The sequence below is a fragment of the Chiloscyllium plagiosum genome, unplaced genomic scaffold, assembly GCF_037043375.1.
Source record: "Chiloscyllium plagiosum isolate Xiang-an unplaced genomic scaffold, Cpla_swu_hap1 HiC_scaffold_40, whole genome shotgun sequence".
In the NCBI taxonomy this organism is placed as follows: domain Eukaryota; kingdom Metazoa; phylum Chordata; class Chondrichthyes; order Orectolobiformes; family Hemiscylliidae; genus Chiloscyllium; species Chiloscyllium plagiosum.
In genome coordinates, this window is record NW_028270178.1 from 62,356,541 (window position 1) to 62,369,771 (window position 13,231).

At 52.7% G+C, this 13,231-nt stretch overlaps 1 pseudogene; it reads left to right on the top strand.

Moving 5' to 3' along the window:
- The first annotated feature begins 5,044 nt into the window (after nucleotides 1-5,044).
- LOC148138577 (uncharacterized) lies at nucleotides 5,045-12,977 on the top strand (annotated as a pseudogene).
- Nucleotides 12,978-13,231: the final 254 nt, after the last annotated feature.

Consider the following 13,231-nt stretch of genomic DNA (forward strand, 5'->3'; position numbering starts at 1 on the left):
TCTTTCAGCCCTCTCACTCTCTTACACACTCTCACTCTCACAACTCTCTTTCTCTCTCACCCTCTCTCTCTCATCCCCGTCTCTCACACCCCCACACCCTCTCCCTTACCCCTCTCTCTCACACCCGCCTCTCTCTCAGCCCTCTCGCTCACACCCCACTCTCACCCCACTCACTCTTACACTCCTCTCTCTCTCACCTCTTTCTCTCTCACCCCTTCTCTCTCCCACTTCTCTCTCACCCATCTCTCTCACCCCCTGTCTCAATCACACCCCTCTCTCACACACCCCTCTCCCTCTCACCTCTCTCTCCCTAGCTCTCTCGCTGACTCCTTCTTCCTCACCCTCTCTTTCACAGCCCCTCTCTCTTTCAGCGCCTCTCTCTCTCTTCCCAGTCTCTCCCACCCAGATCTCTCTCACAGCCCCTCTCTCTCTCACCCCCTCCCTCTCTCTCTCTGCCCTCTAACTCTCTCACTCCCTCTCTCTGACACGTCTCTGCCCTCTCCCCAGTCTCTCCCTCCCCCTCTCTCACCCCCCTCTCTTTCACCCCCGCTCTCTCTCACCCCTCTCTCTCTCTCCCACCCCCTCTCTGTCACCCCTCTCTCTCTCGGCCCCTTCCTCTCTCATCCCACTCTCTCTCTCACACACACACACACCCTCTCTCTCTTTCCCGTCTCTCTCTCTCTCCACTTTCTCTTTCTTATCCCTCTCTCTCACACCCTCTCTCATCCCCTCTGTCTCACCCCCCTCTCTCTCACACACCACTCTCACCCCCCTCTCGTTCGCTCTCTCACACCCCACTGTCTCTTACCCCACTATCTCTCTCACACCGCTCTCTCACCCTCTCTCAACCCCTCTCTCACACACACCACTCTCTCATACCCCATCTCTCGCTCACACCCCCCTCTATCTCCCATACCTCTCTCCCTCACCCCTCTCTCGCACCCCTCGCTCTCTCACCCCTCGCTCTCTCACCCCATCACTCTCTCACACCCTCTCACCCCTTCTCCCCACTCACTCATCTCTCCCCCTCTCCCCCCCCTCACCTCTCTCTTTCACCCCCTCTCTCTCCCCCCTCTCTCACCCCTCTCTTTCACCCGCTCTCTCTCGCACCCCCCTCTCTCTCACACCAACCTCTCTCTCTCTCGCACCTGTCTCTCACCTTCTCTCTCTCACCCATTCTCTCTTCCCCCTCTCTCTCAGGCACACTCTCGGTGCCTCTCTCTCTCTTACCCCCTCTCTCACAGCCCCTCTCTCTCTGACCCCTCCCTTCTCACCTCTCTCTCTCTCACAGCCCCTCTCTCTCATCCCTCTCTCTCAACCCCGTCTCTCTCACACGTCGCTCTCACACCCGCCTCTCTCTTAGCCCTCTCTCTCACTACCCACTCTCACCTCTCACCCCCCTCACTCTTACACTCCTTTCTTTCTCACCTCTCTCTCTCTCACGGCCACTCTCTCACCATTCTATCTCTTTCTCAGACCCTCTCCCTCTCATCCCGCTCTACCTGTCATCCCCTCTCTCTCTTCCCTCTCTCTCACCCCCTCACTCTCTTACTCTCTCACAACCTCTCTCTCTCTCAGCCCTCTCTCTCTCAGCCCCCTGTCTCTCACACCACCCCACACCCACTCTCTCACCCTCTGTCTCTCTAACACCACCTCTCTCTCACCCCCTCTCAACACCCCCAACTCTCTCAAACGCCCTCTCTCTCAACCTCCTCTCTCACCACCCCCTCTCTCTCCCCTCTCTCTCTCTCAAGCCCCTCTATCTCACACACCCCTCTCTCTTGTACCTCTCTCTCACCCTTTCTCTATCACGCCCTCTATCACCCCCTCTCTCTCAGCATCTCTCTCTCTCTCTCTCTCTCTCTCTCTCTCGTCTCTCTCTCAGGCTCTCTATCTCTCTCACCCATTCTCTCTCTCACTCCTCTCTCTCTCTTACGCCTCTCTCTCTCTCACCCCTCTAACCCTCCGTCATCTCTCTAATTCTCTCGCCCCCTCTCTCTCTGATCTCTAACTCTCTCACCTCCTCTCTCCGACACCTCTCCGCCCTTTCCCCACTCCCATCCTCTCGCCTTCTCTCTCCGTCTCTCTCTCTTTCCCTCTCTCACCCCCCCCCCCTCTCTCATCCATTCTTTCTCTCACCACCCCTCTCTCTCTTACCCTCCTCTGTCAGCCACCTTTCTCTCTCACACCACTCTCTCTCTCACCCCGCTCTCTCTCTCTCATCTCTTCCCCGCGCTCTCACACTCTTTCTCTGACACTCTCTCTGTCAGCCCCTCTCTGTCTCACTCCTCTCTCTCCCATCCCCTCTCTCAACCCCCTTTTCTCTCACCCCTCTCTCACCCCTCTCACTCATCTGTCTCTCTCTCTCACCCATCTCTCTCTCACCCCTCTATCTCTCACCTCGCCCCCTCTCTCTCTCACTCCTCTAACTCTCTCATCTCTCTAACTCTCTCACCTCTATGTCTCTCACCCCTTCTCTCTGACACCTCTCCGCCCTCTCCCCATTCACCCCTCTCTCCCCTTCTTTCTCCCCTCTCTCACCCTGTCTCTCTCACCCCCCTCTCTCATCTCGTCTCTTGCACCTCTCTCTCTCTCACTCCCTCTCTCTCTCTCACCCTCTCTCTCTCTTACACCTCTCTCTCATCCATTCTGTCTCTCACGTCTCTCTCTCTCACCCCTCCTCTCTCACCTCCCCGCTCTCTCTCACCACTCTCTCTCTAACCCCTCTAACCTTCCATCATCCCTCTAACTCTCTAGCCCCCCTCTCTCTGACCTCTAACTCTTCCACCCCTCCCTCTGACACCTCTCCGCCCTTTCCCACTCCCCCCTCTCTCTCCTTCTCTCTACATCTCTCTCCCTCTCTCTCACCCCTCTCTCGCATCCCTTCTTTCTTTCGCCACCATTCTCTCTCTCTTTCCCCTCTCTCTCTCACACCCTCTCTCTCTCACCCTCTCACTGTCTCTCACTTTCTCGCTCCCCTCCCTCTCGCAGCCCTCTTTCTCTCTCACACCCCTCTCTCTCTCACCCCACTCTCTCTCTCATCTCTCCCCTCTCTCACATACTCTCTCTCTGTCACCCCCTCACTCTCTCTCTCACCCCCCTGTCTCTCATCCCCACTCTCATCCCCCCTTTTTCTCACCCCTCCCTCTCACCCCTCTCTCTCACCCGTCTCTCTCTCACCCGTCTCTCTCTCACCCCTCCAACTCTCACCTCGCCCTCCTCACCCCCTCTAACTCTCTCACCCCCAACTCTCTCACCTCTATCTCTCTCACTCCCTCTCTCTGACACCTCTCCCCCTCTCCCCACTCCCCCTCTCTCCCCTTCTCTTCCCCTCACCCTCTCTCTCTAAACCCCTCTCTCTCACCCCCTCTCTCTCATCTCCTCTCTTTCAACCCTCTGTCTCACCCCTCTCTGTCTTCCCACTCTCTCTCAGCTCTCTCCTCAACCCCTCTGTCTCTCAGCCCCCTTTCTCTCTCACCCCTCACTCTCTTACCCCGCTCTTTCTCACCTCCCGTTTCTGTCAACCCTCTCTCTCTGTCTCAGACCATCTCTCTCAGCCCCTCTTTCTCTCACCCCCTCACTCTCTCACCCTCCCTCTCTCTCACACACACCCTCACTCTCTCTCTCCTCACTCTCACACCCTCTATCTCTCACCCTCTCACTGTTACTCTCTCAACCCCCTCTCTGTCTCACCCCGCTCTCTCTCATCTCTCCCTCTCTCTCACACCCTCTCTCTCTCACAATCTCTCTCGCTCTCACCCCCTCACTCTCTCTCTATCACACATCCTCTCTCACCCTCCTCTCTCTCCCCTCTCTCACACCCCCTCTCTCTCAACCCCCTCTCTCAAAACCCTCTCTCTCTCCCACCCTCTCTCTCATCCCGCTCTCTCTCTCATCTCTCCCCTCTCTCTCACACCCTCTCTCTCACAATCTCTCTCTCGCTCTACCCCCTCACTCTCACACACACCCTCTCTCACCCTCCTCTCTCTCCCCTCTCTCTCATCCCCTCTCTCTCTCACCCATTCTCTCTGACCCATTCTCACTCACCCCCCTCTCTCAGGCCCTCCATCTCTCTCACCCATTCTCTCTCTCACCCTCTCTCTCTCACCCCTCTCTCTCATCCCGCTCTCTCTCTCATCTCTCCCCTCTCTCTCACACCCTCTCTCTCACAATCTCTCTCTCGCTCTACCCCCTCACTCTCACACACACCCTCTCTCACCCTCCTCTCTCTCCCCTCTCTCTCATCCCCTCTCTCTCTCACCCATTCTCTCTGACCCATTCTCACTCACCCCCCTCTCTCAGGCCCTCCATCTCTCTCACCCATTCTCTCTCTCACCCCCCTCTCTCTCTTTTACACCTCGTGGGCGGCGCGGTGGCACAGTGGTTAGCACTGCTGCCTCACAGCGCCAGAGACCTGGGTTCATTTCCCGCCTCAGGCGACTAAGTGTGTGGAGTTTTGTAGGGGGTAGTGTAATTTTTAAAGGGATAGCTGCATTTTAGTCTTTTCGAAACTGTTGCCGGACCTCCCCCATGTTTTTATGAATGAAACAATTGTAACAGCTTTCCTCGATAGTTGAGAGACCGCCCTTAACCACAGTTGTACAACATCATCCATATAAGGAAAGAACGGGGAGCTCGAACACTGATTGGCCAAGTGAGTAACAAAATAATCGCAGGCACCAGAACCCAAATAAGGAAAACAGTGGGGAACCCGAGCACTCATTAGTCAAGACAGCAGTAGGAGACCCAGCCCACATATACGTGTATATAATGTGTGGAGATTATTATGCATGTGTGTGTACCCACGGGAAACTGCACCCGACTTTGCAAAGTTGAATGAAAAAGTTTTGGACAGACTCCTCCGTGTCTTTGTTCCTGGGCAGGGAAATAAAAGTGCCGGAGATGGGGCCGGGCAGCCGCATATCTCGCACAATTGGGGGCTCGTCCGGTATGAAATAATTATTGCCGGGGGGGGGGGCGGGCAGTCTCTTCGGCTCACGGATCAAGCCTGATCACAACAAACACGCGTCTGGTATATATTTATACTTCTCACTGATCAGCTTGGTCCGTCGGCCGTCGGCCAAGAGAGGATGTGACCCGGCTCATTTAAAAATAATTTTGAATCCTGGAAAAAGGAACACACGGACGAGTGTTGGGACGACCGGTTAGTGACTATACACGGGGGTACACACATTTAAAAAGGCCAGACAACTCCGTGCACGGATCAAGGTAAGAGTTTTTTTTTGTTCTTCCTTGTTGACCGCGTGGTTTTGACGGTCATCTGTGAAAATGCTTTAGGCGTTTAAGACCAGGACCGAAGATAAACCACGGGAATTTGTGGTTTTGACGGTCATCTGTGAAAACGTTTTAGGCGTTTAAGACCAGGACCAAAGATAAACCACGGGAAATTGTGGTTTTGACGGTCATCTGTGAAAACGTTTTAGGCGTTTAAGACCAGGACCGAAGATAGATCATGGGAAATCAGACTTCTAGATTTACTAAGGAGAAGTCAGGGAAGACTGCAAATGTGAAAGAAATACCCCCCGATAGTCCATTAGGTCGGAAGTTAAGTCTATGGACGGACAGTAGTCGAACGAAGGACTTAAAGAAGGAGACCATGATAAAATATTGTTGTTTTATATGGACCAACGAACCTATCCGCGCCCCCTCGGTAGTTTGGCCCGAGTATGGGTCTGATGAAGACTGGGTGTGTCAAATCCTAAATGTATATGTTAACAGAAAACAACCGTTTGACCCAGAAGAGAGCAAATACGCCGCCGCCTGGTTGGCGGGCGATGGCGAGAGTCCCACGCGTCTCTATCCTCTGATTCCACAAACAGACCCGAGGAAGCCCCAGAAGTCTTGGGACATCCTCACCCACAGTTTGCCACCGTCCGCCCCGCCGCCATATATACCACCCGCGCATGACCAGGCGTCCAGCGCGGACCACCCTCCTGCGACGTATAAATCCGATTCCCAGCAGGCTACGACCAGTGAGGCAGGGACTGCTGGGGGGGCGGGGGGGGGGGGGCACTGGAGGGGGCGCAGAACCCACCCCAGGCACTAGGAAATCAGTCCGACTCGAGATGCGGAAAGGTCGAGAAGAGGAATTGAGAGCTGGGAGGAGTGACAATATTGAACAGCTGAACCCCTTACGAGAGGTGCCGTTTGGGAATGAACGGACTGGGTTCGTAGTACAACCTTTAAATTCTGGGGATATCCGGCAACTCCGTAACGAACTACCCCGTCTACTGGACGACGCCATCAGTGTGGGAATACAACTGGACCAATTTTTGGGGCCCAGTATATACACATGGGCTGAACTGCAGGCCATGATGAGAATACTATTTAATTACGATGAAATTGTTATGAACCGGAATAGTGCAATGGCCATTTGGGATAGGGAGCATCAGGACGGCCCTCAGCGTGGAGAGCAGAAGTACCCCTTAGAGGACCCCCGGTGGGATCATAACGACGCGGGGGGACGGGCAAATATGACAGATCTCAGAAGCCTTATAATCAGGGAGATCCAAACCTGCGTGCCCAAACAGCGGAATTTAGCGAAAGCATTCGAAGTTGGACAGAAAAAGGATGAATCCCCGAGTGAGTTTTTAGACCGTTTGCGGGAGTCCATGCGGAAGTATTCAGGTTTAGACCCCGATGGGGAAATAGGCAAGGGCATGCTTGAGGTGCACTTTGTGACTAAGTCATGGCCTGACATTCAGAAGAAATTACAGAAAGTGGAGGATAGGGCTGAAAAAGATGTTGCAGACTTATTACGGGAAGCACAGAAGGTGTACGTTCAGAGGGATGTAATAAGGGAGAAGCAGAAGACAAAAATGGTGGTGGCAGCCGTACGGGAAGCTTGTAAATCCACAAGAATGAGGGAGGGAGGTTATGGGTGGAAAGAGGAACGTCGAAGAAAAGTTGGAGAGGGAGAGAAGCGAGACGGGGCAGAAGTGAGAGAGGAGGATCTTATGGAATTGAGCGGCCTCCGATGGCCGGATGTTACCATTGCGGGAGACTGGGACACTTCAAAAGGGATTGTCCCGAGTTTAAAAGGGAAAGAGAAGGGATATATGAAATGGAGCGTGAACAAATGGATTAGGGAAGTCAGGCGAGGATCGGAACACGGGCCTACCAAGAACCCCTGGTAAATTTACGGGTGGGCCCATTTAGACAAGAAGTTACCTTCTTAGTTGACACAGGCGCCGGCAGGTCCTCAATTCCCCTCCATCCTCGGGGGGTTGGCTTCCAAGCTAAAACATTAAACATTTCAGGAGTTAAGGGTGGCGTTTTTAGTGCGAAAATATTCGAACCACAACCCTTGCGGCTGGAGGAGGAGGAGCTCCAGGTGGAACTCCTTCACCTCCCCCATCTTCCCTATGGGTTGTTGGGACGGGATTTGATAGTCCGTTTCGGATTACGAATAGAAGTGGGAGAAGAGGATGAATTAGCCGTTACCATGTCATACCTTAGTGAGTCCCGATTGACTGAGATAGACCTAGGGTTTGGGTCGCCAAAGGGAACCGGGGGGGACTCGCAATTCGACCTGTGGAGGTAAAATTAAAGCCCCAGAGCCCCGACGTCAAAGTGCGCCAATACCCCATCTCTTGGGAAGGGAGGCAGGGCCTGAAGACAGTTATGGAAGACCTAATAAAAGATGGTAGAGCCCTGTATGTCACGATACAATTCCCCCATCCTGCCGATCCGGAAGTCGGACGGGAGCTACCGAATGGTCCAAGACCTGAGGGAAGTAAATAAAATTGTCCAAGTACGGCACCCTGTGGTACCGAACCCATACACTATTCTGGGGCGAATACCCCCGGACCACGGCTGGTTTAGTGTTATAGACTTAAAGGATGCCTTCTGGGCGTGTCCCCTGGATAAGGACAGTAGGGATCTTTTTGCTTTTGAATGGGAGGATCCTGATACTGGCAGAAAACAGCAGTACAGGTGGACCGTGCTCCCCCAAGGATTCACTGAGTCCCCGACTCTGTTCGGGCAGATTCTGGAACAATTATTGGAGGGACTAACCTTGTCCCCGGCCCTTAAGCTTATACAATACGTGGACGACCTCCTTTTATCCGGACCTGCGGAGGAGGATGTCCTACTTGGGACTAATGCCCTGTTAAATTACCTAGCTGAGAAGGGGTTAAGAGTGAGTCAGAAGAAGCTCCAATATGTCGAGAAAGAGGTTAAGTACCTGGGACACTTGATAAGCCAGGGACAGAAACGAATAAGTCCGGAAAGAGTGCGGGCAATAATCGAACTAGGCCTCCCAACGACCAAGAGGGAGTTGTAAAAGTTCTTGGGACTCTTAGGCTATTGTCGGTTATCGATAGACGACTATGCCCCCCTTACTAAAGACTTGTACCTAAAACTCATTGAGGAGGCACCCAACAGAATAAAATGGGAGGAGGAGGAGAAAAAGTTAATTGGAATTCTAAAAGAAAAATTGATGACCGCACCTGTTTTAAGCTTGCCGGATTTTAGTAAGACATTTCGTCTCTTTGTGAACTCCAGAAAGGGAACCGCTCTTGGAGTATTGACCCAGGATTGGTGGGGGGAGAAAGGAAGCCCGTGGCTTTCCTGTCAAAAATTCTGGATCCAGTCTCCGAGGGTGGCCGGAGTGTGTCCAAGCAGTGGCAGCCACGGCAAAGCTGGTAGAGGAAAGTAGGAAGTTGACTTTCGGGGCCCCCTTGACAGTCACTACTCCCCACCAGGTTAGAACTATCCTGAATCAGAAGGCCGGGAGGTGGCTGACTGACTCGAGAATTCTGAAATATGAAGCCATATTGTTAGACCGAGAAGACCTCCGAATAGAAGTCGGGGGCTGCCAGAATGCGGCGGACTTTCTTTGGAAAGGGGAAGGGGAGGAGGAACTGGAACAGTGCTGTTCAGACATAATAGAGTACCAGAGTAAAGTGAGAGAAGATCTGAGGGATACCCCCTTACATGCAGGAAGGCGGTGGTACATTGACGGGTCCTCTCGAGTGATAGATGGGAAGAGACACAACAGTTATGCAGTCATTAGTGAGACTGGTTGGGAATTAGTGGAAAGTGGACGGCTACCGAATGCCTGGTCCGCACAAACGTGCGAATTGTCCGCCTTGCACCGGGCTCTGAGGAATTTAAAGGGAATAGCCGGGACAATCTACACTGACTCTAAGTATGCCTTTGGGGTAGTACACACCTTTGTGAAGATCTGGAAGAAAAGGGGAATGATAAATAGTAGAGGAAAGGAGTTGGTCCACGAGGAACTAGTAGCCATGATCTTGGAGGATTTGTTGCTTCCACAAGAGATTGCTGTAGTACATGTGAAAGGGCACCAGAAAGACGATAAAATAGAGACCCTGGGGAATCAATTGGCAGATGAACAGGCAAAATTGGCCGGGATGGGGAAGGAAGTAATAAACGGCCTGGTAAGGATTCCCCAGATATCCGAAATTACCGAAGTGCCCACGTTTACTGACAAAGAAGAAACTCTTCTTGCGTCTCTGGGGGGTACAAAGGATAGAGAAGGGAAGTGGACCTTACCCGATGGCCGCCAGCTACTAAATCGACCGTTGACGCGGGACATTATTGCCCGCCTACACCAAGGGGGTCACTGGAGCGCCCAGGCACTGTGTGATGCCTTCCTGCGCCGATATGCTCACCCTGGTCTGTACACGGTAGCCAAGCAGGTCACAGGAGATTGCATAACATGTCGAAAGATTAACAAAAGGGGGCTGCGGCAGCATGCAAGACAAGGGGGTAGGAGTCCGGCCTATAGGCCGTTTGGGTATGTCCAGGTAGATTACACTGAGCTCCCCCCCATAGGTCGCCTGAAGTATCTATTAGTAATAGTAGATCACCTGACAGGATGGGTGGAAGCTTTCCCCACTGCCACGGCAACGGCAACTCAGGTTAGCAAAATTCTACTCGAACAAATAATCCCACGATTTGGGCTACCTCGCGCTATTGACTCTGACCAGGGGAGCCACTTCACCTCGACCGTCCTCCAGAATGTAGTGCAAGCAATGGGGATTGACTGGGATTTGCACACCCCCTGGCATCCCCCCTCCTCGGGCAAGGTCGAAAGAATGAACCAGACCATCAAAAAGCAGCTAACCAAACTCACTAGTGAAATCGGCCTGCCTTGGACCAAATGCCTACCCCTTGCCCTATTGCAAATTCGCACCCAGCCAAGGCGGGATTTGGGCGTCTCCCCTTTCGAAATACTGTTTGGCCTCCCGTTCCATGGGCCGAAGGGGGAACCTCCTGTATTCGTGTCTCGGGATATGTTTGTGCAAAAATATGTGGTGGCTCTGGGGTCTGCTCTATCTCGTTTACGCCAACAGGGACTTTTGGCACAGACGCCGCCCCTCGAGTTTGCGGTGCACACCGTCAAGCCGGGTCAGTGGGTCCTGATTAAAAGCTGGAAGCAACGTACCCTCGAACCAACTTGGGACGGTCCCTTCCTGGTACTTTTGACGACCGAAACGGCTGTCCGTACGGCCGAAAAGGGCTGGACACATTACACTCGAGTCAAGGGACCAGTACCACAACCGACGGAGGACGAACGAACCTCTCTGACAAAGGCATCTAAGGAACAGAGACCCTGAGAACAAATTAATCGGACATTGGCGAGTCTAAAGGAACTGTGCCCTCTGGTTACAGGTGTCGCGACAAAATGTGGTCAATCGTGTTGTTAACTTGCTATGCCATTATCCTTGGGCTGGGTCATAGTGTGCGTGTTACCCAATTTGGCCTCCGGAAAAAAACAAGTAGAGGACCGTCAGTGGTTCTCCATTTCCGTGCTTGCCAACAAGCCAACACACACATTTAGCTTAGACCTATGTGGGTTGGTGCACTGTAGGACTAAAAATGAACTGAATCAAACTAAGCGGAACCTAGAGAGAGAAAGGGGATTCCAGGGTCAGACGTTAGTATTACAATTGCATGGTAGGGAAGGCATACATAGGCCTCCAGCCCCCGGGGTCCAGGCTATGGTGTCAGTTGTCCGTGATCCCATCACCCCTGGACAGGGTTGTGGGCAGAATCAGTGCAATCCGCTCTATCTGACCATAAAAAACTTGGGAAACAACGGGGCGAGCCTTAATGGAACAATACTGGGTATTAGAGTTGGGGGCCAGGCAGGACAGGAGGGAGTGCAGCTGTGCTGCACGTATATCACGGTCATTGAAGCTGAGTCTGGGGGCTCATCCGCCACCGATGAGCAGGAAAAGATTAGAATAATTGAGGTGACGGATTTGGAAAAGACCTTTGAAATAGATACGGGATACGGGGAGGCGAATGCCTGGATGGAATGGGTCAAATATACTGTGAGGAGCATGACAAAGAGTGATTGCTACGCATGCACGAGTGCCCGCCCTAACCCTCAGGTGGTCCCATTCCCGCTGGGATGGGAGAAACACCCACGAGCCTTGTACTGCATGATAAGGCTGTACCAGGACCGAGAGGCCTGGAACGACTCCACTTGTCGACCCTTGAGTTTGAAGTTTCCCCCCGTCAGGTCTGAGGGGGCGCCCCGCCCGCCATCATTCTCAGGGGTAACGGGTACGCACCAGGCCTGCGTCTCTCGGACGGGACTACAGTGGGACAACGATGTGGGGACATTTGACAAGTGCAGCGGATCAATTCGGCTGGTCAATGAAACTACCGGGGGCGGGAATTACTCCCACATTCATGTGCCTAGGGCAGACCTCTGGTGGTACTGTGGTGGGAGGGTTCTGCGACCGACCCTGCCCCGAAAATGGACGGGCACTTGTGCAATCGTTCAATTGGCCATCCCATTCACCCTGGCATTCGATAAACAAGAGCAACCCCGTTCCAGTGGAAGAACTGAGAGAGCTTTGGAGACCTCTTTCGATGATAACATATATTTAGATGCCATAGGGGTCCCCAGGGGTGTTCCTGACGAGTACAAGGCTAGGAACCAAATAGCGGCGGGTTTTGAGTCGTCACTGTTCTGGTGGGTGACTATCAATAAGAACGTGGATTGGATTAATTATATTTACTACAATCAGCAGAGGTTCATTAATTATACCCGGGATGCAGTGAAAGGAATAGCAGAACAACTGGACGCCACTAGTAGGATGGCGCGGGAAAGTAGGTTGGCCTTATACATGATGTTGGCAGAGAAGGGGGATGTTTGTGTCATGATAGGCACTCAGTGCTGCACTTTCATCCCCAAGAACACAGCCCCTGATGTGTCCATCACCCGCGCCCTGGATTGACTCACCACATTGGCGGACGAACTGGCCGAAAACTCGGGCATCGACTCTGGCCTCACGGACTGGTTGGAAGCCTGGGGTAGTCGTTCCCTTTCTTGTCTCATGTATAGTGGTGGCAGGGGTACTCACTGCCCTTGGGTGTTGTGTTATTCCCTGCGTCCGGGGATTAACTCAACGACTGATCGAAACCGCCCTTACTAAGAGGGATGTTCCCTATGGGCAGGTTGAACGAATGAATCTCGAGATGGAACAACGCGAATCCCTCTTGGGCGGGGGTAGTATTAGAGACGGGCAGTTTGATGAACAAGCTCGGGAGTTATTAAACGCCCTGGAGAAGAAACTTATGGTTTAAAAATTACAGGCCGTAAGAAAAGACACGGGGGATTTGTAGGGGGTAGTGTAATTTTTAAACGGTTAGCTGCATTTTAATCTTTTCTACCTTATAGTAAACACAAGCAGACACTCGAAACTGTTGCCGGACCTCCCCCATGTTTTTATGAATGAAACAATTGTAACAGCTTTCCTCGATAGCTGAGAGACCGCCCTTAACCTCAGTTGTACAACATCATCCATATAAGGAAAGAACGGGGAGCTCGAACACTGATTGGCCAAGTGAGTAACAAAATAATCGCAGGCACCAGAACCCAAATAAGGAAAACAGTGGGGAACCCTAGCACTCATTGGTCAAGACAGCAGTAGGAGACCCAGCCCACATATACGTGTATATAATGTGTGGAGATTATTATGCATGTGTGTGTACCTACGGGAAACTGCACCCGACTTTGCAAAGTTGAATGAAAACGTTTTGGACAGACTCCTCCGTGTCTTTGTTCCTGGGCATGGAAATAAAAGTGCCGGAGATGGGGCCGGACAGCCGCATATCTCGCTTACTGTTGGGTGTCAGGCAGGGCGTGGTGTTTGTTCAGAGAGGGCGGTCAGGCTGAGGTCGTTGTGTGAATGACAGTGAGGGTCAGGCTGGGAGTATTGTGTGG